Source organism: Tinamus guttatus, unplaced genomic scaffold (assembly GCF_059628265.1).
Source record: "Tinamus guttatus ecotype Peru unplaced genomic scaffold, ASM5962826v1 Tinamus_guttatus_pri_ptg000681l, whole genome shotgun sequence".
Lineage (NCBI taxonomy): Eukaryota > Metazoa > Chordata > Aves > Tinamiformes > Tinamidae > Tinamus > Tinamus guttatus.
The window spans coordinates 366,808-392,953 of NW_028289215.1; the positions used below are offsets into that span (position 1 = coordinate 366,808).

Here is a 26,146-nt window from a genome sequence, read left to right on the forward strand (position 1 = left end):
TTAGGCTAGATAAAGATTTTGATTAAATAACAATAATTTCTTGGCTTTAGAAATAGAGAGCTTTTCTCTACTGTTTTTTCCTATCAAATTTTGATAGTAACAACCTTCATGTTACCACATTGGCATAAAGAATGCATGACCACATATTGTAACAGTTAGAAACTGCAAGAGGATGAAAGATGTAAGATTTTATTGACAACATGCACACAGAGATTCTCAGGGGTAAATGACTGAAAATCTGCCATACTTTGCTAGGAGTGGAAGCAACACTAGATGATGGCTTTGTCAAATACTGCTCCATTATCCACTGACAGAAGCAATAGTTTATCTTGAGAAAAGACCTGCATTTTTTTAAAAAAAATCATGGGAAAAACAATGTATTTTGTCCAAGTCTCATCTAGGAAATGACTGAGCAGTTTTGTCTAAAATGTAAACATTTGACTCAAGGTAAATACTTGACAGGCAACCTGTCTGGTGGAATGCTGAAGTATGGCAAGTGAAAAGTAGCTGAAATCAGAGTTTTATCAATTGGTAAGTGAGCAATGCTTATATGAGAACATTTAATCATATATATCATTTCATCATATGTAAATGCATATAAAATCATATATAAAAACATGCAACTAATCATGTGTAAAAATATATATTTCAGAATGCAATCTTAACAAGAGAATCAAATTAGATTAATGCTGATTTCAATTGTCAGTCTGTTTTTATATATGTGGTTATCTAAATACATTTAAATGCAACCTGTTAGCTATGTGTTGTATGTTATTTTGAATTAGGAGTAATGTTGATACTCCTCACACTGTTAAACTCAGCAGATAATTTCAGTAGGAAGTGTTTCATCACAGGTGCAGGGGTTTCAATCATGTCCATATGTGTCTACACATACGAATAACTGCATGTCCACAGTTCTCAATGTAGCTATAAATAGATATCTGCTCAAATTCACAGAGAAGCAGAAATCATATTGCTGTCATTCAGAGAAAATTCCTCAAATAAATTTCTTGTGTTGTGCATCTTCCAAATCCATATAAACCTTAGCCCCTGAGGGTGACACAAATCTACAAAGTGTAGAAATGTATAAAAATTATATTCAGATTTCAAGAAATGATTTCAAAAGATTTATTCTTTCTCTTCTCTATTTCTTTCTCTTCTCTACAAAACTGTGTAGATTAAATACAAAGGACTGGGTCTGGACAACTTGTGTATTACAGACAGCAGAAAGACAGGCACTGAATCACAGGTTAGTTCTCAAGATTATGATTTGCTTATCCTTCTTTCCATCTTTCCCCAAATTCCTTATGTAATACTGGGGACATTATTGGTTCTTCCTGTGCCTCAGTTCCACGTTTGCTTTAAGGGGAGCAGGTTTCCACTTCATAGGATTATGAAGGTACAAGGTTGAGGCCCTCACATACCTAGCATCAGAGGCAGATAAGCAGTAAAATATTATTCACATGTCGTTGCTGTTTGGTCTGCTTTTAGACTACCTCAGTTAGTAGTTTGTATGTCCAGCACGGTTACTGAATAACTGTTGTTAACCATTAGCAAATTCTCAGTAAACACAAAATTAATTAAAATTCTATCTTTGTAGCTGTTCCAGTTTCAAAAGTTTCAAGAATATATGCTGTTTACATAAACATGCAATAGCATTCAGAAGATAGGTAAAGCACTCTCAGGTCTTACTTTTAATGCCTTAATAGACCTTAATTCAAGAGATGCAGATAGGATTTTCATCCTGTTTAATAGCAACCAGATTGCTGTTTTGTATACTTATAATTTTAAAATTTGTTCTTGATGACCAAACAGGGAATGTAACTTTCTATCTGCAACTAATATCATGTAAATAACAACTGCAAAACCAGTAAGAACTACTATCCATACTCACTATTTGCATATTCAAAGGGCTAGAAACTACAGAAAAAAAATAGATTAACCTTCCATTCAGCTGCTGTTTATAACTTTAATCAATCAAGAGGAAGTCATTAATACACTGTTTCTCTTTTCCTATGTCAAAGGAATCTGTCAGTTCATTTGGCCTCCAAGGGCATCCTTCTTCACATATATGGCTCAAACACTTATAAGACTGTAAGATGAAGTGATACATCATAACTAACTCTACTCTGTTAAAGTTTGCCTTCATACAGGTAGGTGACCAGTAAAAATATTAAGAACTCCTTCAGAAACTATTAAAATTAGAGGTTATCAGTTGTAATTAGATGATTACAAATGTGCTTTCTAGTGAAGGAATAGAAAATTCTATCCCATGATTCCACTTGAAGCTTGTGAAATTTTTTTTTTTGACATTATCCAGATCCAAAGCTCTAACTTTTCTTAGAGATGACAGCTGGAGCCCTGAAGCGGGGCTCAAGATAAATGAGTTCCATTTCTGGCTTAACAGGAGACTCCTGGTGTCAAATGCTAACTTCTATGTGCCTTGTTTTCCAAACGTTTATTAGCAAATAAAGTAATGCTTTCCCTTCTGTAGTCTTTTGTGTACTACTTTTGTATAGCTGATGAAGCCTAAGATGGCCAAGACTAGCCCAGAATTTCTCTGGTCTCAGAACGCCTTGAACTTATGGAGCATAATAGTAGTTCTTGCTCGTATCCTTAGTTTTTACAAAGATTTTTTTGTTGTTGTCATTAAGAGGGCAAGTGTTAAGCTTGGGTAGTAAATATTACAGAATTTTTACTTTTAACCTAAAAATATCTATCTTGCACTTTTGCACTAAGCTGATGAAAGGACTTGTGATTATTAGATTGTTCACTCTTCATCTGATTTCTTTCATCATTTATAAATGGTTTCTTAGCTGATTAAAGTTTTATCAATTTTTTTTTGTTCAATTTGTTGTTCTGTAAAACCTTTTCACAGCACGAAACACATATGAAAACAGCCCAATGTAGAAATTAATCTAGGATGCATTTAGTTGTAGTCTGAAGGCATATGCAGTATCTCGACATTCTAGTCTAAACTTCTGATCATTTTACTTAAATTTGCAGAGTTTCTCAACCAATTGAATTCACATTTTCTTTTTCAGAAAGATTGCGAACGATATCCAGGACAAAATATGGTCAGTATCTCACAGAAAGGGGATGTCTCTAGGTATATCAACTCTATTCCTCCTCCAGTATAGAAATTCCACAATTGAATGTCTGAAACCAAAGGGACTAAAATCAAGCTTGATGAACTTTTACTTCTTAAAACAATACTCAAGCCTGTTAACATATAGACTTTCTGTACATTTTTTAGTTCTAGCTGCCAAAAATCATAGAATGATTTATTTTGGAAAACACCTCTGGATGTCATTTAGCCAGGATCATGTCCAGCCAGGCTTTGAATATCTTTGAATATCTTCAATTGAATATCTTTGAATATCTTCAAGGATGTAGATTCCACCCCCTTTCCAGACCATCAGTCCCCCATTTCTGACTAGGCTCACAAACAGTTTCCTTTTTTTTTTTTTTTTTTTCCTTATTTCTATTTTCTGTGTCCTGTGTTCCTGTGGCTGCTTCCTCTTGTTCTTTTTCTATGCACTTTAAGAACAAACTGGCTCTACCTCTTCTACAACCTATAGCCTGAACAGGTCTCTCTGCATAACAACTCTACCCTTCAGCAGATTAGCCTCTTCATGATTTCTTGAGATTGTCTATGAGCTTGCTGGGAGGGGATTCCATCCCATTATCCATCATCTCATCATCCAGGTCATTAAAGAAGACATCAAACAGTATTGGTCCTTGTATTGGTCCTTATAAATCACCCTTAAATCCTTGTCACCACCTGGATTCTGTATTGCTGATCACAATTCATGAAGTCCAGCAGTCTAGTTAGAGTTTTGCATTCACATTATTTTGATCTTATCTAGTTCATATTTCATTAATCTGGCAATAAAGATATTATAAAAAGTAGCATTGAAAGCCTTTTAAGAAGACAAGGTGAACTAAACTTCAGAAAGACCACAACCACAGCACTCCCCTGGTCAATAGTCAAAGGCTATCAGTTTGACTAAGTATTATTTCCATTGACTAGGAATTGCCTTCTGAATTTGTAAGTGATTGTTTATGTCACCCAGAACAAGCTGGATATATATAACAGCTTTGAAACAGTAAGAGGCTGCTTGCCTGAGTACATAATATTATGATATTTCTTTACTGTTTCTCAATTTTTAATTTCACTTAGAAAGAAAAAATCAAAAAAAAATCTATAAATGACTACACCCGCAAAGTGTGCACACGATTCACATTTCTGGTGAAAAACTTGAGATATTTTTTACCATCGTTAGTTTTTTTAGTTTTGATAATTTCATATAATCTTTCCTGCCTCAGAAATATTGGATCATTTGACATGCCATGTAAATACTTCTCCTGGATAAGAGATCACTTCTCAATGTATAATTAAAGTGCCAAGTATCTAAATCAACTAAACATTATGAACATGCTCACTGTCTATGACTCTCTCCTTTATTGTGAAATTGGATGATAAAAGATTCTTCCTTTTTCAAACATTGCTGAGATGTTTCTCTCTTCTTGATACCTGAAGATTGTTAATTTATGCCAGAAAATGGGAGAAAATGCATTGTCTTTCCCAGTTCACTTTTTGACAGAAAACACTATTCCATTCTGAATATCAGCTGTAAAAGCTTAATGAAACAAAATAAATGATGGCTAGAGAGACAGAAAAAAAAATGGAAACACAATGATTAGAAAATGTGGGTCTACTAAGTACACAAATCTCTGGGATATCTAGGTGATAGTCTTCCTCATCCTTTCTAAATTTTGAGGGGTTAATAAGACAATATTATCTAGATTGATATCTCCCACTTGAAATTTTCCCTCTTTGGACATATAGTTTCCTTCATGGTTGGCCACCAGTGAAGATATAAAAAATGAAGGAATTATTATCAACATTTAAGGACTATTCCAGACACGCAGAATTGTAAGGAGCGCTACAGTATACTGTGTATTTACCTTATTTATTGTCATCCTTTCTTTAACATACTCTTTCTGTGACTTCACCCAAGACATCTAAGTATTTTCCCTCATCTTGCAGCTGTTTCACCTCTGCCTGCTAAGGACTGTCTCCATAGGAGCACTAGCATTATTGTCAGTGAAATCACAGAATCATAGAGTCATCATGGTTGGAAAAGACCTTCAAGATTGTCAGGTTCAACCTTAAGTCCTTCAACACCATTCCTGCTAAATCGTGTCCCTGAGTGCCTCATCTACATATTTCTTGAATATTTCCAGGGATAGTGACTCCATCCCTTCCCTAGGCAGCCTGTTTCAACACTTTACCACTCTTTCCATGTAGAATTTTTTCCTAATGTCTAACCTGAACCTCCCCTGGCACAACTTGAGGCCATTTCCTCTTGTTCTATCGGTAGTTATTCCAGAGAAGAGATCAACCCCTGCCTCACTACAACCTCCTTTCATGTAGTTGTAGTGAGTGATAAGGTCTTCCCTGAACCTCCTCTTCTCCAGACTAAATAACCACAGCTCCCTTAGCCACTCTTCATAAGGTAAGATCTGCGCTTCGGCCCCTTCACCAGCTTCGTTGCCCTTCTTTGGACCCAGTGCATCAACGTCCTTCTTGTAGAGAGAGGCACAAAACTGAATCCAGTATTCGAGGTGTGGCTTCACGCGCACCAAGCACGGAGACAATATATCTTTCTAGTTTTTGCTAGGTTCCCACAGTGAGTTATATCAGAATTAGGATTTTGTAAGTCTGACTCAGGACTCAAGTACATTCTCCTTATTGCTCAAGCAATATTTACGTTTTATTTAATATGCCATGTTCTAGCTAAAACAAATGAGATCTTGTCTATTAATTTTTCCCCTCAACCTCTTTTCATAAAAACGAAAGTACTTTTTTGAGTATTCTAGTCTCTTTGGGCAACCCTTCTTCTTGAACCAATTGTCAGTAATAACATTATTTCAGGTTATGAGTGGTTTTTGCCTTAGAAAAATTGATATAGATGTGGAACAAATATCAAATGTACACATACTACAGGGGTTTTCTAATACAACTATCAGACATCAGATTGCTCTCACTGTTCCAAAAAATTTCAAGTGTCATATCAGCCTAAGAAACTGATTCTTCTACTTAAAACTTTAGGGTTTTGTTGTTGTTGTTTTTAATCTCAGATTAATATTACTCTCAATTTTAATTATAATACACTTAATGAAATTCCTTTCCCCAATATACATGTTCAGATAAAAATCACAGAGAGAATTAACACCTTCTATTTTGTGTATTTGAGGACCTACAAAGAGCTATAGTTCTTTTAGTAACTTACTTGGAGTTGAGGCTGAGTAGCATTTCCAGGGCTGGTGCCAACATTCTGTCAGTCAAATGCTTAACTAGACTGTAAAGGGCCAGGAAAGCAGTCACCTTTTATTCCCACCTGGAACAAAATATTGTGTCAGTCACCTTTTTCATGGTCTTACAAGTGCAGTAAGACATTAATTATGTTATCTGTGCCTGTCACATTAGGAGTTCATCAGTATAGTCATATGACGGATTGAAACATAAACTATTCCTCTCCGATTTTCTCCTGAAAATGTAACACAAGTGCATATATATATATATTTTAAATGATACTTTATTTTGTCACCATCACTTCTTATAAAGTATACTATTATATTTATTAGTAATAGTTAGATTTACATAAAATATTTATTGACAGAAGGCATATATTTTTTATACATTTGTTCCAAGGAAGACAAATGAGAATATCTAGCAGAAAACACAGAGCAAAATATTTTAATACTGCTCTAGACTTTAAAACCTTAAATCCATATCCAGAGAATAAAGATTGGCATTTAATTAGGTCTTAGTATATTATTATTATTTTTCCCCAATTTATTCACTGCATTCATCCTTTACCTTTTGAATCTTCAAAATTACGAAAAATTATTTTTAAAACAGAAGGCCAATCTTTTTGCTCTTGTGTATAGTTGATGAAAAAACCCTCACTTTTAAGCCAAACTGTCTTTGAAAGGCCATGGAGATCAGGGTAAGTTCTGACAGTCTGAAAAACTATAAATACTACATCCATCTACAAAAAGAGAGGAAAAAAAAAAAAAAAAAGTAAAAGCAGGATCCTGAAAACTACAGATTATTCAGTTTCACTTCACTGAGAAGATGTTGCAATAAGTCCTCTTGAAAGCTATTTTTAGGTACAAGAAAGAGAAGAAAAAGGAAGATTTACCACTTTAAACTGTGCTTGACCAACATGTTTGCTTCCCAGTGCAGTAGCTTGTTCAGTGACTTCTGTGGAAGTCATGTGTTTTATCATGCTTCTCAGTAAAAGTTAATATTATTGATGATAGAATACAGAATTAGTAATTCCTTACAGTGCTATCTGATGGTATAGCCAGAGCTTCCAAATCATGGCAAATCAAAAAGAACAGAGAGATGTATGAAGGTAGTAGATGTGGAAGGAAAAACCTTTCATCAGATATACATTATCAAAGTTTAAGCAGTTTTACCCTATTTTATCGACCATGTAATATCTCCACACCAAACAAACTTGAGGAAAAATCAACACCATATTATACCTCAGAATTTTACCACAAGACAATGAATGCTTATCTACAGAGAGTATAGTTTTTCACATGCTCGCTATCTTGAAAGAATAACTTTATAGAGAGATCATGTGCTATGCCAGTTCTTGAAGGAGGATAGCAATGTTAAGAAAATCACAACTAACTTATTTAAAGATGTGGATTTTTTTTTTTTTCTACAGGGTAAACAGTTTATGAATCAGCAGCAGGTTATAATAAGACTAAATAAGAAGAATAAATAATATTTTATGGATGGTCCCTTAAACACAATAAATAAACATGAGTTGGAGAGACACTACATGTAGGACAATTTTTCATCCTTCCATTTACAGTGTAACCACCTAGGAGAAATATACTATGTTATGTATGAGTATCTTTAAGCGGAATTCAGGGAAAGATTACATAGCAACAATGCAGATACAGGTATTTTTGAAAAGTAAATCCTCAGGAGGGAAAAACAAAGAAAGCCTTTTAAAAATTCAATTCAATTCAGAAACACTTGGAAAAATCAGTTCAAGAATATTTGAATAAATTCAAACATAATAAAATATGAAATGTGTTGTGAGGAATTGAGGCACCCATGGTTCTTTTCTATATTAACATCATCCAATATAATTTTCATGAAGATATTTTAGTGTTAGTGCTTACAAATTACGCTGTAAATTTCTTACGGGTGTAAGTTGAAACATAGGAAGTTTAATCTCCATATGAGGAAGAACTTTATTGTGAGGGTGCCAGAGCCCTGGAACAGGCTGCTGAGAGAGGCTGTGGAGTCTCCTTCTCTGGAGATCTTCCAAACCCCCCTGTGCCATGTGCTCTGGGTGTCTCTGCTGGAGCAGGGGGGTTGGACTAGATGATCTCCAGAGGTCCCTTCCAACCTTAACCATTCTGTGAGTCTGTGATTCTGTGAAATTAAGACAGACCAAATTTGGATAGAATTTTAGACTAATTTTTAGACAGAGCAGTCAGTTTAAGAACTGTGCCCTTACTTTCTTACAAGACTCCAATATATATACCTAGCAAAATAATTTTGTATGAAGAATAAGAATTATGATTCAATGAAAATACTCTATGCATGTATTATTAAGCATTATAAAGAATGATGATTACTGGTGTGTGTGTGTGTGCGCAAAACTCAATTTGATCTTACCATGAAGTGTGCATCTTGCTAAGTAGCAGTTTTAATAATACAAAATAGCATATTGATATTTACCGGTGTTTGTTCTGTTTATTGCAATAAATTTACTGATTGCAATAAACAAAAGAAACAATATATATATATATATTTAAAAAGCTGTAGAATTTGAAGCTCAAGAGCTAACAGGTCTACATTTGGGTCTAGATGTCTACATTTCATTTTAATTCTTGCAGTCTAATTTTAAATGATAATAGGAATATATATATAATCTATATATTCTAATATATAGAATCATAGAATCATAGAATGCTTAAGGTTGGAAGGGACCTCTAGAGGTCATCTAGTCCAACCCCCCTGCACACGCAGGGTCACCTAGAGCACGTGGCACAGGACTGCGTCCAAGTGGGTTTTGAAGATCTCCGGAGAAGGAGACTCCACAGCCTCTCTGGGCAGCCTGTTCCAGTGCTCTGTCACCCTCACTGTTAAGAAATTTTTCCTTAAGTTCCTGTGGAACTTTTGGTGTTTCAGTTTGCGACCATTACCGCTAGTTCTGTCGGTGGCCACGAGTGAAGAGGGGCCAGCACCATTCTCCTCACTGCCTCCCTTGAGGTACTTATAGATACTGATTAGATCCCCTCTCAGCCTTCTCTTCTGCAGGCTGAACAGGCTCATCTCTCTCAGTCTTTCCTCATAAGGCAGTGTAAAGTGATCCAAAAACCATAAAATATCAGTGGCAAAAATATCAGTGGCAGTTCTCCTTGCATAGACTAGACTATGCTATAAAGAACTAACATAATCCTGTAAAATCAACATGGCATATTTTCCTAATAACTGAAGGCTCATTCACATCTGTTCTGACATAAAGAACTGACTCCTCATTTCAGGAATTATTACAATTGCTTAGAATGCAACATCCAAATTTTCTACTATATGGACATTTTGTAATTTCAGAATTACATGATTAGTATAAATTCATTTTTTCAGAAGACTTTTTCCACTCTTTACTGCAATTTTAAGTTTGAATGGAAGCTATGCATACATAGCCTTGAGAATGGGTAAATATAATTCAATAGTATTACAGTGTTGAACTTAGAAAGCTATCTCAAGCAGAACTGGTCAAGTTGTTTTGTTTTGTTTTGTTTTGTTTTTGTTTTTACATGCATTGAAATGTTTTAAGTTTCAAATTTTCATTGTTCACACAGGGACACATTTGAAGAACTCTTAAAAACTTACAAAGAAAACCAACAACTTTTCCAAAATAAGACAATATATACATCTAAGGGTATCTTCCCTATACTTTTAGAATGGGAAGGCAGATACTTTAAATGCAGAAGAGAAAATGAAATCTCTCTGGATTGTTTCAGTCATAATCTCTATCATGTGTTAGGTATGCCCTTAGTAGTTGGGTTTGCGAATTAATATTTTCTAAATTAAAAATTATTCTAAATTTCTAAGTATCTCTAAAGTGGAATTCCTCAAGGAAAGGAAGAGAACAGGACACCTTTATCCAATTGGTGTCCTGTTCTCCTCTCTTCCTTGTGGAAAAGATAAACTGAGAACTGAAATACCATCTAGAGACAGAATTCTTCTCTTTTTTCTTTCTTGACTAGGAGCTAGAAATAGAACTTGTGTGGCAACAGAACTATGATATGCTTTCCCATCTCTTGCCTGCTGTAGGGAAATAAAATGTGTGCATATTTTTCACTGCAACGAAGCGGACCTTTTCTCTCAGTTTTTTTTTTTTTTTTTTTTTTTAATTCTTACGTTTTCTTTCAGACTTTTCTTTCCCTATCTTTACCTATGTCCTCTCTTTGGCTTTTCCTTCCTTTGTTTCCTAGAATTCATTTTCACTTTCCTGTATTTTCACCTCAGGCCTTTCAGGCTCTGCAAAGCCATGCACATTCTCAGCACCTTCTTGCCAATCAGCCCACCAATTTGTTTTTTTTTTTTTTTTTTTCCTGACAAAGCCCAAAGTTATTTTTGCCTGTATTTTTGCACTTGTTATCAGTTGGGAACAGAAGGAAACATCACTTCTGCTCCTGAATGAAAGCAGCAGATAAGCATGAAGCTTTGGGCTGTCTGCTACTTCAGTGAGGCACTAAAGGAGCACAGTGCATTATTGTCTCTCTCTTCTATTATGTATGCTGAGATTCCCTGCCAGAAGGACTAAGTCATTTACATTTTCTGAGAAAAGGGGCCCAGGAAGCAGATGCCAATATATAGTTGACAGTGCTATAAAAAGGTTAAGCTTCACCATTAACATTTACATATATGCTTCTGGCCACGATGAAAAGCAACATACTAAAGTCAGCCTTATGACACAGCTGTGCAAAGACAGAACCTAGCTACAAAGGCAAGACTTGTAAAGAAAAGTAATGTCTCTCATTTGATCTATTGGTTAAAGTAGGAAAAAAAAAAAAAAAACAGACAAGATGCTGACACAAAAGCCCTCTTTCTGCTCAGAAAATACAGGGGAGAAGAATTAATTTTTGCTGTCAGATGCAGCACTCATAGTATGACTCATCTCAAAATTACTTATTAAAATAACAAGAAATAGTCCTCCCTCAGCCATCACAGAAATAACATACCAGTGAGCACTTCCTTCTAACAAACTTTTACATGTTACTCATATGATTTTTGAGGATGGGAAAATATTTCCCAAGTTTATATCAGAAGCATAAGTTCTAGGGAAAATGCTTAGCAAAAATGATATCATACTCTTTCATCTTCTATAAGTATTCATAAAAACATTAAACTCAGTTATTTCTAAGTTGATGATTAGTTATTTCTAAGTTGATTCAAGATATGTCAAGCTTGAGACTGGAGGAAACTTGGTAAAAAATGATTTTTCAAACAGAGGAAATAAAACAGAGAGAGAAAATCTCTTTGAAAATCTTCAAAGAATACATGAAGATAATAAATATATTGACCCTTGTGTTAAGAATTTACTAGTAACCATTACTTATTCTGCTTTATTTATGTCCGAAAATGGACTCTGTTTTACTTTGTAAAAACACAAATACAGCCATCATCTGAAACACTTTACAGCAAGAACTGATTTCTAGGTGCATTTTCTTATTTTTTTCTGTTTTTTTGATTTCTTCTTTTTCTTTCTTCTCTGGTTTCTGATTCAAAAATATATGCCTATCTTTTCAACAATATTGGGAAAGGTGTGCTATCACTTTGCTTCTCTTTAAGCCACTCAAAAGTACTTCCTTTTGAGGAAGAAGGAGGGATTTTGCTGTATTTTTTGTTGTCCTGTGTACACAGAGGTACACTCAATAAATTCTTCTTAATCTCTAATTCCCAATGAAAGCCCTCAATTAACATGAAAATCTTTATTTTGAGCATTTTTGTAGGCTTTATTTTGAGCATTTAAAGCACTAAAGAGCTCTGTTACTTGATGTACATAAAGAAGCAACCACTAAATATCTCTTCCTGTTTAGAGTAAAATAAAAGTAGTTAGCAGAAGTGCCTATCAAATAGAATTTCTTAGCAGAAGTGAAGGACTCTTGAGGCTCAATTATAATTATAGACCAAATTCCTTCACTTACTCATGAACACCTTTAATGTTCTCAAAGAAGTTTTTACACACTTTGTATTTTTAACCTCAGTTCTGTTGCAGCATTTCCTGAAATGTACTTTTGTTTGGTTCATTGCATAACTCTTTAAAATTCAATAGAATTTAGGAGGTTTTGATAAGAAATTAATTTGAGGGGAATTAGAAAAAAAAAAAAAAAGCAACATACACAAACACAAATGTACAAACATATCAAATTACCATAATGGTGTTTAAATACATTAAAAAATGAAATTGCATTGTGAATTGCAGAGTACATTCAGGAATCTCAGGACTAGGAGGATTACTAGAGCAATTCTGAATTCCAATTCCAGATTCCGAATTTTAATTTCTTGGCAACAAGTTTTATTTTAGCAAAGTAGTCCCCATCCTGTTCCATCCCATTTTGACCCATCATGGGTGCCATGGAGATGCTGGGCTCTGGTACCTTGTCCCTCATGGGGTGCAGACTGATGGCTTTTGCATGAGTTTCTGTGGAAGAATTGCTTGAAAGGGGCAACTTAGAGAAAGACTAGGGCTTAATAGAAGTTTTGGCATTACAGAAGCTTGCTTGGGGTGATAGACAGTTGCCACTTCCCAAATGGTTGATACGCACGGTCTCTGCTCCTCCACAGTTCCCTGGACAACACAATCTGCCCTCCTTGCAGCTGCAAAGAAGAGTAATGGAGGATGGAGCAGAGTGAAGACACCGCGGCCAAACTCTGTTGCCTCACAGTAGCCATCCAATGGGAGATATATGATAACATGTCCAGTGCTGAGCCAGCAAAGGTGGTAAATCACCCCTTCAGATGAACTTTGCTTGAACTTTGCTAATTACAAGCTCATTGTAATGTCAAAACACACCTCCATCCTAAAAGTTACCTGCTTCCTAGGTATGACCACTCCTCACTGAGCATGCGCTCTAGATTTTCGAGTGACTGTGCCTTTAAATGAAAGCGAGAAACTTTTTCATCAATAAATAGCAATATTAAGTATGACTGTAGTCACTCAAGCTCCACCTGAATGTAAAGAAAAGTATAAAAGGTGAACTCAGGAGGAAAAGCAGGGGGAAGAATCTGTTGTAACTCTGGATTCAGCCAATGGACCAAGCCGCTTTCGTCTCCTCAGATTGGAACGCCACCTGAGAAGACTAAGAAACGAGAGGGAAGAATCCATTGTAACTCTTGGGTCAGTCAATGGGCTGATCCCCCTTTCCTCCGCTTGGACTGGCATGCTGCCTGAGGAGACTCGAGACTGAGAGCCCTCTCCCATCTTCTGGGGTGAGTGATGACTGCAAATTTGTACATCAGAGCTAGCTAAAAATCCCACATTGTAGTAGAGAATTTCCTGTACTGACATCTGAAAGCTGCTTTGTAAATGTTGCATTTGAATAAATCATACTGTTTGTGAACTTGACTACTTGTTTGGGGAGGCAATTGGACCTACAGTTGACAGACTGTTCGTGAACCTGATACTGCCAGAGTCAGGCATAGAGCTAACACAGTATTTGATACCTGTTTCCCATCACCACCACTACGACTTTCAAACTGCCACCTTTTACAGTGTCACAAGGGTTACTAGCTTCCTTTTTCTTAAAAAACATATCTGTAATGCTTATATGCTTTTGTCCCTGTCTAGGTCATGGCATCACAGTATGGCTGTGCAGGCTCTGGATGCAGGGTTTTTTGGTTTTTTTGTTTGTTTGTTTGTTTGTTTTATTTTGTTTTTGTTTGGTGCATGTAAACTGTACTAGATATCTCAATAAAACTGCGCTCTGCTGTGTCACTGCTTTTTGAGAATTGATAGTTTTACATTTACTTTGACTACAAAATCCAGGAGATGAAAAAACAACCTTACATTACGATACTCCCGGGTCTCAGTCCACTTGCTTTACTCTGTAGAAAATTAAGAATGGCAGAAAATTAAGAAATCTTCCAAGGTCAAATCGATATGGGCAAATTTCCTATTTGAATAAAAAATCTGGTAATCAACATGCATGTCAGCAGATACACCAGCAAAACATCTAGGAAGTATATTTGCATCTGTTCTACCTGCTAGTCTATAGTTGCAGCCCGTCTCTGATTCTACAGAGGAAGAAGATGAGAGAAAAAAAAAAAAAAAAAAAAAACCATATCTAACCATTTGCTTATCAAGCAAATGTTGAAGAAAATGCACTCCTTCACTCTTCTGATGACTGGCTAAAGCTTTGAAGCATGAAATTTGATTTTGTTGCTACTTTAATGTATAGATGCAAGTCCTATGAACATAAAAATGTCAATGAGGGAAATCCTGTTTTCCCCAGTAGTCTTCAAAGATGATGAAAATGGGAAATTAGGGATTAAAAGATTTCAAGGTCCAATTGAACCAAAGCAGCACTATATCCACAAAAGCCATCCATACAGGTTATAATTTTTTTTCTGGAGTAAAATATATCTTTGAAGGAGTTATGTAGTCAAATGTTAGTAAGTTGCACTGCTCTGGCATTATTCAACTACTTCACAACTAGAGCATTTATTTCATATTTTAACACTCTTTGTGTCTAAAAGCTGTCTCTGCCCCCAGATTTATGTTAAAGTTTTGGCTTCAAAGCTGATTAGCTGTCCTTTCCTTTCTATTATATGTGCATATGTTTATATGTGCAAATACATATATAGTCATGTAGAATTTGTCTTTCAATCTTCTCCCTGATTAAGGTCAACAACTTAATCTTCAGAGACCTAGCATTCAGGCTTGCTGTCCAGTTGCTGAATTCTATTTTCAGAATAAAATTATGTCTTCCATTCTTGGTAAATAGTCCCATCCTAAAGCCTTAATGGCTGAGTGAATAATCATCATTCATGTATGCTGCAATTGGGTGCGGAGTCATTTCTTAAATAAATTGTTGTAATTTTGAATGTGAAGACACACATAAGTTAGTGCATATGGCACAAAAAATTGCTGAAAAGTCCGGAAACTGGCCAAAGAGCTATTGCAATAAAAAGTAATGTTAATTCATGTTAGAATACTACAGTTGTACTCATAACAGTGAAAAAAATGCTTGTAGTTACTTATTACTTATTTACCCTAAGAAAGCAAATTCAATTCAACAATTCTTCTAGCAATATTAACCTGAAGTGCAAGGGCCAGCTTTGTAATTTGTAAGCAATGATGTCTGCATAGGTGAGATAGCTACAGGGATGGTGGATCCTTACAAAAGGGAAGAAAAACAAAATCAAGACAAAACAAAACAAACAAACAAACAAAAGGATGAGAAATATAGCACTTCCATGCTGCTGCAAAAACATATTCACATCATATTTGTTTAGTAATATAAGACTTTTTTTTTTTAAAAAAAGGCTTTTTACACACACAAAAAAGTGTGTTTGTGAAACATGAAAAAGAAGAAATATCTATGCACCTGGAGGACCTGGTTGAAGTAATGCCTTCTAATCTGCTGGCAGGTAGGTGACACAAGGCAAGGACAGCTGGCAAAAGAGGCTGTCATAGAAAATAAGTCTAAGCCACAAAGTCACAGAGTTATAAATAATTTAGATGGGAAGGGCACTCTGGAGTTGTCTTCCAGTTCTACTCCCCATTCAAATATAGCCAGCTTAGGTTGCTCAAGTTCTTCCTCCTGGATGGGGCAAAAGCAAAGTGCTCCAGAGAGCCTAGTTCACAGAACCTGTTAATTAGAAAAACCCTGGATTTAGTAAAGATATAGATGAATTTCTCTATAACTCTGATGCACATGAAACAAAGATAAATGGATAAGCTATTCATCTGAGGGCTATGTACAATCCAAATGGGTAAAAAAAGATGTGAGTTAACGAACAAAAAGATAGAATAAAAAAAGTCTTATGTATTCCCAACTTGTGGATATTATTATTTAAACAGGATCCTAGGCTTTAGGAGAGCAAGGAGACATTGATAGAGAAGGATCCAGTGGCTGTAAGTCAATTTAGATCATTCAGGAAAAATCCCTTACTGACACCTCTTGTTCTTTTGTTTGTTTGTTATTTGTTTTTGATTTTTTGTTTACTTAGGAATGATTTTGTTCATTCTCAAGTGATTTGATGTATGAATAAAAATACTATAAAAGATAACGTTATCTTAAAATTGGTTAGATCAGTTTAAGTTGGATACTCTAGATAACCAAATCCTAAACGAAGATACGACAATAAATAATAAGATTAATAAATTAATGCAATTCTATGAAAGCTATGAAATGGGATGGAGATATGATTCTTCAAGCACTGGCCAGATCTGGCAGTCACAGACCTCAGCTCTGACAACGTCAAAATGGCCACCAGACGCTAGTGGGGACAGGTTAAAATGAAGGCAAGTTCACCCCAGCCCTAGCACCCTGCACTCTCAAGCTCATGCAAAATATATTGGTAATGTTAAAAATCATAACTCCTGTGCTAAAGGGCCTGAATTATGTACATTAAGTTTAGAAGTTCTTTTGAACTTTTTAATTCATTTATTTTAATTTGATTGGCATCAAATGAATAACGGGTTTGGGCTTGAAGAGTCTGTGTGAAAAACCTAATCTTTCAAGTGAATCCCAGCTGTAATGATTCTGAATACATCGCGAAAATCAAATGACAATTTTACCAAACCTTATATCAGAATATCAGAGTGAGTATCCAGATGCATTGTGCAAGGGAAATATTTACTTTAAAAAAAATCTAATACTGTTTACATCTGAATAGATTCTCTATTCATCATAAACAATTATCTGTGCCCTACTTCCTATTGAATTCATAAAATACATTCTTGGAATCTGCTTGTCAGATGTATCAGGGTCTTCTACCTTTTAATTTGGAAAAATTATCGCGTGTTATAGTGTTATAAAACCATTTGTAAGTTGTTAAGTGTTGTAAGTTGTAAGTGTAAGTGTTATGTTAGTGTAACAACATTAGTGTTGCAACAGAAGCTATATAATCAGGGAAGGATGCAATGATCAATAGATCTTAATTTGGTTTTAGAGATCTTTAACTGTACATAGTATCTAACCATCAATTAAAGAATGGTTGTGCCATGTAAGTAACTTGAATCTACACATGAAAACTGGAAAAAGAAAAAAAAAAAAAGTTTTGAAAACTGAAAAAAAAAAAAAGACTCATATGGGATTTAATTAAGCTTACTTGTTTCTATGACATCTTCCAAAAATAGAAAAGTTTTTTTATTTACCAGTTAGGTAAGGAAGTGATCAATAAAATATAGATTTACTACTTTGAAACTCCATGTTCTTAAACTTCCTAAGACTTCTGGCCCCTTAAATGCCACAGTAGTAAGCTTTGCATGTGCCTGACAGTGCATATCTCAGCTTTTGACTGCACTTGCCAATGTCTGGGGTCATTTAAGCTTAGCAAGATAAACACTGTCTAACCTTCAGTGACTATTGACAAACCTGCCTGAACCCTGCTACCCCAGGGCATATTGGAAAGGGACTGATCCTTGGAAAGTCTTCTTATATATTGAAGTTAGGCTTTCCTGTGTTAATGATATAATGTGAACTATTAAAATATTAACAGCACTAACAAGAAATACTTGTCACGATTATATATGGTATGTTCCTTTTTGGCAATAGGAAGATTTGGAGTGTAAAAATTGATGGAGAATGGGGACTGCTGAGCTAGAACTTTAAGAGACTGCTGAAATTCTGAGCGAAAGCAGAGAAATGAGGTTTGAAAATCCTGTGCTTATTTTGAGGAGAGATTCTCAATAAATTATTTTTTAAAAGTGGTTGACTAAGGTACAGATATGGCTCAGCTATGCCTCTTTAAGCCTCGCAAGAGGTGAAGAACCAAAGAGAAACTGAGACCTCTAAGCCTTCTCTCTTGCTGCAGGAAAAGCACTTGAAATTTATAAAAGGGTCAATAAGTACAAAGGTTAAAAATCACTATAAAGGGATCAGCCTTTCTGCCGGTTGTGTTACGCACTATCAAAAAGTACATGAACAAAATCATCAAAAAGCATTCAAGTAATAAATGAAAATAAGAATCTAAAAGAAAACAGAACTGTCTGTACAAATGTTGTGAAGGAAGGTTAAGAACAGTCCTAAAAGCAGAGGATGCAGTGCACTAGCTTGGTAAAGATGAAACAAGAAAGTTAAAACAGATATTAGGACAAAGACTTTTAAAGCACCATACTGAGAGATGATGATTCACAAGGCCAAGACATATGGTAGACCTAGATGACAATCTACCTATAGAGGATGTATAAGGGTAGTATAAGGGCATAGGCCCTATGATTTTCTCCTTGAGGCACTGGATAAACTTAAAGCAAATCCTGTATCACTGATAATTACCAAGGTTACTGTAAAAAAGAGTGAAGAGGAGATGAAAAGCAAAATGGGCAGAGCCTGTCAGAGTTACTAGGGAAGAAACAACCGCTACTGAGACATTGACCTCAAAGCAATTAAAATCTTTATCTTAACAATTAAGTCCTTCAACTAAAGCTATATTTACTTAATTACTTCGTAGAAAAAAAAAAAAATCCCATCCTAACCATGAAAGAGGGTACACAAGCATTTTCAGTGCTTCCTACTAGGCAGCTGCAGAAGCTGAATTAAACATAGGCATCATAGTAGCAAATATTCTACTATGTCTCACATTGCAAGTGCTTTAAAAGTCCTAATAGAAAAACTATATCATTAATTGCATCAGTATAGGATGAGCACAAACCAAATGAAAAGCACAGGAAAGTGTTATTAACCTCTGTCTGTGGATTTCTTTAGTGTAGAAATGGACAGCCCCAAGTTAAAAGCAGGTAACATTTAAACACCTTAAGTGAATGGCCTGGATCCAGGACTGTATTTCCAGGCCTGAGGAAAGCATGGAATGAGCGAGAAGCATTGATAAGAGAAGTAGGAGTAGGAAAATAAATTAAAATAAATTAAAATAAATTAAAATAAGCAAAAAGAAAAGCCCAGGACAGAGGAAGGTTGCAGACATAGAGGTTGTATGATTTGTTATTTTTGATGTCCTTTACCAATATCCTACTATAGGATGAGTGGTAAAAAAAATGGGGGAGGATGAGGAGGACTAGCAGAAAAAAAAAAAAAAAGAGAGAGAGAGAGGGAAACAAATAGTCTGAAACAGAGGAACACTAGCTGCCCTAACTACATATGCCACCCTAATTGCCTTGGAATAGAGTTAAAATTGAAATCCAGAAGTCAACTACAATGCATGGGTTTAAATGATTCATTAAAAAATATAGTTGTTTTAAGAGCAAAGAGGAAATAAATAAAGGATAAATCTACCTGGAAGTATAATGGCACTTTTTAAGTTAAAATATAAGCTCTTATCTTTTTGTTATAAAGAAGCAATGGAATCAATAAAAACAAAACCAAAGAGAGAAGCTATAGTTCTATTTTTAGGCCAAATTCCATAGCTTCCAGAAAACTTAATACAGTAGCAAGAAAAAATAAATATAATAATTAATAATAAGATCCCCTTTTAAGCTGCCTCCGTCTCAGAAGAACCTTTTCTCTCAGTGTGTTTGATAATAAATGGTGGCCATGATCACAGAGGCACAGTGTCATGGAACGTTTGAGGTTGGAAGGGACCTCTGGAGATAAGGCCCAACCCTCCGCTGAAATGAGATGATCTAGAACACATTTCCAAGGATTTTGGTCAGATGAGTTTTGAATATCTCCAAGGATGGAGGCTCCACAACCCCTCTTCACAACATGTTCTAATCCCTAGTCTCCCTCACAATAGATAAGTCCTATAGAAAGAGAGGTTACAGAACCAATATGGACTCTGATAATTCAAACTATGTGGAAAGACTTCTGGGTATGTTATCATTCATTGGTTACCTTCTTTTCCTCTTTTCAAGAGGAAATGGTTTTCATAATATGCTAAATGTAGTGGTCTGTTTTCAACATCTTCTTTGTAGCTTCAGCTGGGAATAAGCCTGTATGAAGTAACTGAAATCATTTATGTAGCCTGTTCAGAACTTGTTACGAGGTGAATTGAATAGTCAATATATTAGATAAATACCCAGAATCACCAGATGCTTCATACTATTTTCAGGTCTTGAATATGCTATGGATCACTAGGCTGCTGTTAGTACATTGCTTTAACAATTTTCTCTTTTGTGTTGTATATTAGTGCATTTTGAATCCTTTTTAAAGAACAAATGATATCCTGCCAAACTCCATATAATAGCATGTCATCTAAACCTGAGTAGGGAAGTTCAGTATAAATATTCCAAGTCTGTTGAGAGGCATATGGCATTAATTTAGCAGTAGTAAAATGTGTGTGATGCTTAAACAATTTCAGTGTAGTCATCTTTACAGTCTAAGTTTACCAAAAGCCATATGGTTATATCAGTGCTGAGAGAGGCACTACAGTAGCAAAGGCACAGTACTGTGTAACCACCTATCCTTCATTAGTTTTGAATGAAGTCCTCTTCTGCAGAAAAACAGGTGATTATGATGGGCTACTCCCCTACTCATTCAGAAGTCTATTTTTTACTGACGAATGTTTCACTTCGCTTTTTTTTTTTTTTTTTTTTTTTTTTTCCTGGTGTAATTAAGTTGTACCATACAAAAATACTGGGAAATGCACTAAAGAATTCTTTGTATTTGTAATATGCTATAGTTATGAAGGAACTACATAGTTACCGTTCCACAAATTCATCCTGTATTTTTTTCTGAAAAGTGTGGAAGAATTGATTGAAAGAGGGAACTTAGAGAAAGACTAGGGCCTAACAGAAGTTTTGGCATTACAGAGGCCTGCTTGGGGTGCTACACAGTTGCCACTTCCAGGATGGTTGGTACGCACGGACTCCGCTCCTCCACGGTTCCCTGGGCAGCACAACCTGCCCTCCTTACAGCTGCAAAGGGGAGTAACAGAGGATGGAGCGGAGTGAAGACACCGCGGCCAAACTCTGTTGCACTCCCTGTGCTGGGCTGCTGATAAGCCGCACAGTGGCTGTCTAATGGGAGATATACGATAACAAGTCCGGTGCTGAGCCAGCAAAGGTGACAAATCACTCCTTTCAGATGGACTTTGCTTGAATTTTGCTCATTTGCTCAGAAAGTCCATTTCCAAACCACTGCTGTGACTTATCATCTACATTTTCTGCATTGAGAACATCTTCTTCCCAGTGCTCAGTGCTGCATTCTGACCTCCTTGGTAGAGGGAAACTTCACTTTCTATAACATGGCATCCTTTTATACATGAAGAAGAATGGAGAAACAGAAGAAATATGTCTCCATCTACATTTTGTGCTGTGTTAGGTCACAGTTTTATGGGTATTCTTGGGAAAAAATACAATTAATCTTACTGAGGAACCTCCAGATTACAGAGGGTATCCTTCTGTAAAGGGAGTGGGAGACTGTTTGGTCCAAGAAGAAGGAGATTAGTCCTTTTTTTAAAAAAAAAAAAAATCTGTATTCCCTATTGACCAAAATTTTACCTTCAAGCTATTTTTTAATAGCATTTTTCTCATTTCTGGCACAGGCAATGAAGGTATACATGCCTGAGATCCTTTCTTAGTTTGATCTGGAAGAAGAGAAATTACATTTGTTAAAAATAAAGAGACCAGTTAATCTGGCAGTGTGTTTTTTTTTTTATGTGAGGCTGACATTATTTACCAAAATGTACTAAACCAAGAAGTGATCTAAGGAAAAAGACACCCAACTTTCTTTCTTTTTTTCTTTCTTTTTTTTCTTCTTCTCTCTCTCTCTTTTGATAACTGATGAAGGTATATGAAGAAGATGATTTCTTTTTTTGTCAACTGTAACATATTTAGTTAATTTAGTTTTAGGTATTATATGTTCATAGGCACTAGGCTTTTCTGATTTTGTACTAAATCTGGTTTCACATCCAAAGTAGTCTTTTGGGAATATTTTCAATGCACAGTCCAGTTATTAGTGCTACAAAAGCTGTGTTATCATAGTGCTACAAAAGCTGTATTATCATAGTGCTACAAAAGTCATGTTATCATTGATATTGGTATTTGAACTTGCATATAAAGAAAAAGAAGGAAATAAAGTAAGAAGCTGAATAACTCCACTATGTAAAGAAATTGTAACTGCAACAGTTTTAAGACATGAAATATTTCTCCTTACTCATTTTGCCTACGATAATTTAATTAATAAAAATGAGTGCTAACTCATTTAATTTGGGCATCCTGAAATTATAATAATATATTCTCAGTTGACTAAGTAGCTGATATTTAGATTAATAATCTTTTTATTCAGATTCCTTAATGTAGATTAATATAAACTCCAAAATATGAATTTTTAACATTATAAAAGATGATAATTATGTATTGCAGATCCTTTCTGATTACATAATCACAGAGCAAAAAGGAAGTACAGAGTTATGATTACACTCAGATTTTCGGCAAAGAAGCTTGCACTGTGTTACTGCAAATCAGATCTTAAAATGCACACTTGCCTCAGGCTTTAACACAAAGTATAAATTCTGTGTCGCATACAATGCAAAACTCAGCCCTCTGTGTTGAACATTATGTTCTTAAATTGTTTCACCTCTGAACATATTAAATTACAAGTAATAAAGAGATCAAAACTGATTTTTTCCTAGAGCAATTCAAATGCAATTCTGCTTGTTAAGTACAGCTCAAATTTACTTTGCTACATAAAGCTAAAGAATCAGCTATTCCATTGGGTCTTAGTCTCAAACCACTTTATACTCAACAAATAAAGGATTTTCTCTTTTTTTTTTCATCATAAATCAGAATTACAATGCAATTTCTTTCTTTTCCTTACTCTAAAACTATTATCAGACCCCCACAATGTACCTAGAGGGCTATACTGTTAAAATTTAAAGCAGAGTTAGCCAGTACTTTTTAAACCTCATCATTGCACTTGTATTTTCAAAATCTCATTTATACCTTCAAGAAATCTGCTTAATAGGTTTTTTGTTTGTTTGTTTTTTGTTTGTTTTTCAGAAAAAAATATTATTTTAAAGATTTTATTTTCCTTTGACATTTCTGCTAGGATACACCAAAACCATGGCCCTACCAGGTGTAAGGCAGCTGGCAGGTTGCTGCCCCAGGACACAGACGATCCAAGGGACCATGACTGTGGGGTGCAAATGGTTGAAACCATCAGCACACATACCTGTCTTCCTATGCTGTCTATCACCTTGCTGGAGGCATATTCACAGATTAACAGTAACCTGGGGTAAAAATACAGAAAGCCAAGACTGGAGAGGAAAAAACCATATATGTAATTGTAGAGGTCCATATTTTGTTTTTCTTAAGATTTGAGTCAATGTTTGGAGGTTTGCATTAGCCGGTCATAAAATAAGCCAAATAATAAAACTTTCTGACTCCCCATTGCTTTGCGTGTGACACAGATTGAGTACATTTTTGAACACTTCTAATTCAGAATATTAATCTATCAGTAGTGGAAGCAATGCCACTGACATCCTGTCATTTTTTGTCTATTTTATTAGGCACTGTTACTATTTAATTGTAACCCATGCAACAAAACACCTTTCAAACTTGGAAAAAAATAATTTAAAATTAAAAATTGAAACATAAATACAAAAAAAAAAGGAAGAAAAAAGAAAAAGACCTGCTAAGTGATTTTTAGTAAATTTCACAAAAACCTTAATTTTGCTAAGGGCTTGTATTTCAAACAATAAACTATGAAATATCATAAATCCTAATCCTAAAAATAATTAAATGGCAAATGAATTTTGTCAAAGGAAAGTTTTTTGTCTTTTTCTTTGATGATGCTAATTAATAAAATATTTAAAATAGCTAAAATTATAAGAGCAGAGGTGTGTATGTGTATGCTTACTTTTAATTGTTATGGTTGGATGAGTCTTAAAAGTCAAGTTCCATTCACACTGTAAAACCAATTAAAACAAAATTATAACAGAAGAAATGGAATATATTAAGAATTCAGATAGACAAAATATATTTTTAGCTAAATCTACACAGTTTATGTTGGGTCTATAGTTTGTTATTCCTCTATGTTATAGAAAAGTGGAGAGACATACCAATGAAAGGATACTGTATTTCTAAGAGCCTGAATAAGAAAGCAACTGGTTGATTCAAACACAGTGAAGTGCTGACTGTGACCTAGCATCTCTACAAAGCACAGTCGATGTCAATATAAGCATATAGGTTTGAGTGTTAGTTCAAGTGCACTATATGACTAATATTTGTCTTAGTTGTCCTTTAACCAGCTTTACTAAATTAAGATTAAGTTATTTCTTTTCAGTCTCAACTTATCTTCAGCTCCAATAGTATATACTCTTTTAGTCACATTACTGTGTTTATTTTGTATTAAGTACTTTCTTCTAAGAAAACACATCTTATTTTTATTTTTTTTTTAAATAGAACAAGTCTCCAATTAAGGCTGATATCATTCTGTTTTGTTTAGTGACTGATATTTCCTTAAGAAAGATTTGAGCTGCACTTACAAATCCTCACAGAAACTAAGCTCCTAAAAGCCTCACACACTATGACTGCCAAAATAAAATTTCCCTCTGAATTAAAATTTCAAAGATGGTTTAAAATAAAGCATCTGAATACAGAACCTGACATGGCAACAGCACCAGCTTCATGGGGAATTTAGTAGCACATTGCATAACACCACACCAACAATAATCAGTGTTTAAGAACTAATTCCGTAAAGGAATGGTAAATGAAGAGAATTACCCACTTCTTGGCACATATTAGTGATGAGTACAAGGTCAAACTCTGCTCCCTGTTGTTTCCCACACAATGCCAGTGCCATAGAATCGTAGAATCGTTAAGGTTGGAAGGGACATCTAGAGGTCATCTAGTCCAAACCCCTGCACACGCAGGGTCACCTAGAGCACGTGGTACAGGACTGCATCCAAGCGGGTTTTGAAGATCTCCAGGGAAGGAGATTCCACAACCTCTCTTGGAAAACTGTTCCAGTGCTCTGTCACCCTCTCTGTCATGAAATTTTTCCTTAAGTTTCTGTGGAATTTTTGGTGCTTCAGTTTGTGGCTGTTTCCTCTTATCCTATCGCTGGTCATCACTGAAAAGGGGCTGGTCCCATCCTCCTCACTCCCTCCCTTGAGGTATTTATACACTGATTAGCTCCCCTTTCAGCCTTCTCTTCTCCAGGCTGAAAAGGCCCAGCTCCCTCAGCCTCTCCTCATTCAGCAGATGTTCCAGGCCCCTGATCATCCTTGTAGCCCTGCGCTGGACTCTCTCCAGCAGCTCCACATCCCTCTTGTACTGTGGAGCCCAGAACTGGACACAATACTCCAGATGTGGCCTCACCAGGACTGAGTAGAGGGGCAGGATCACTTTCCTCAACCTGCTGAAGACTCTCTTCTTAATGCACCCCAGGATCCCATTGCCCTTCTTGATCACAGGGGCACTACTGTTTCATGGTTAGCTTGTCATCCACTATGACCCCCAGGTCCTTCTCTGCCGAGCTTCTCTGCAGAAGGTCAGTCCTTCTGGACTTCCTCAGAATGTCAGAAGTTCAATTAAAAACATGCTACTGATATAGAAATTAAGCAAAGAGAGATTGAAAAACCTTGCTGTTGTGATCCTCTTGAAGGTACCAGTCAAGTTCAGGGCTAGATAAGAAATGAAAACACCAGGGGGACAAGGGGTCGCTGCTCCCGGAGCTGAGGACAAGCACTGCTCAGCCAGCAGTATCACCCGAAAAACACAAGAAGCCATGGTTTGCTCCTCTCCATTCATCTCTGCCAAAGCAGAGCCTTCAGATTAGATGCCTCTATGACAGCAGTGGTGATGCATGAAGAAATGTGTCAGCATAGATTTGGGCAGGAGTTCAAGAGAAATAAAAACAGAAGAATTTAGGACTGACTAATAATGAGCTATAGCAAAGAAATTAAAAAGCAAAATGAAGTAGGAACCAGTAGGAACTCGTTCAAGGAGATGGACTTAAAATTTAA

The 26,146-nt window shown here is 35.6% G+C and overlaps 1 long non-coding RNA gene across 1 annotated transcript in view; it reads right to left on the bottom strand.

Annotated features, from left to right (window-relative positions):
* Positions 1-6,381: 6,381 nt before the first annotated feature.
* The window catches only part of LOC104564590 (uncharacterized), a 280,262-nt gene continuing 260,497 nt past the window's right edge, over positions 6,382-26,146 (bottom strand). The window contains exon 3 of the long non-coding RNA XR_728316.2: positions 6,382-6,407. This is a non-coding gene — a long non-coding RNA (uncharacterized LOC104564590). The remainder of the gene's footprint in view (positions 6,408-26,146) is intronic.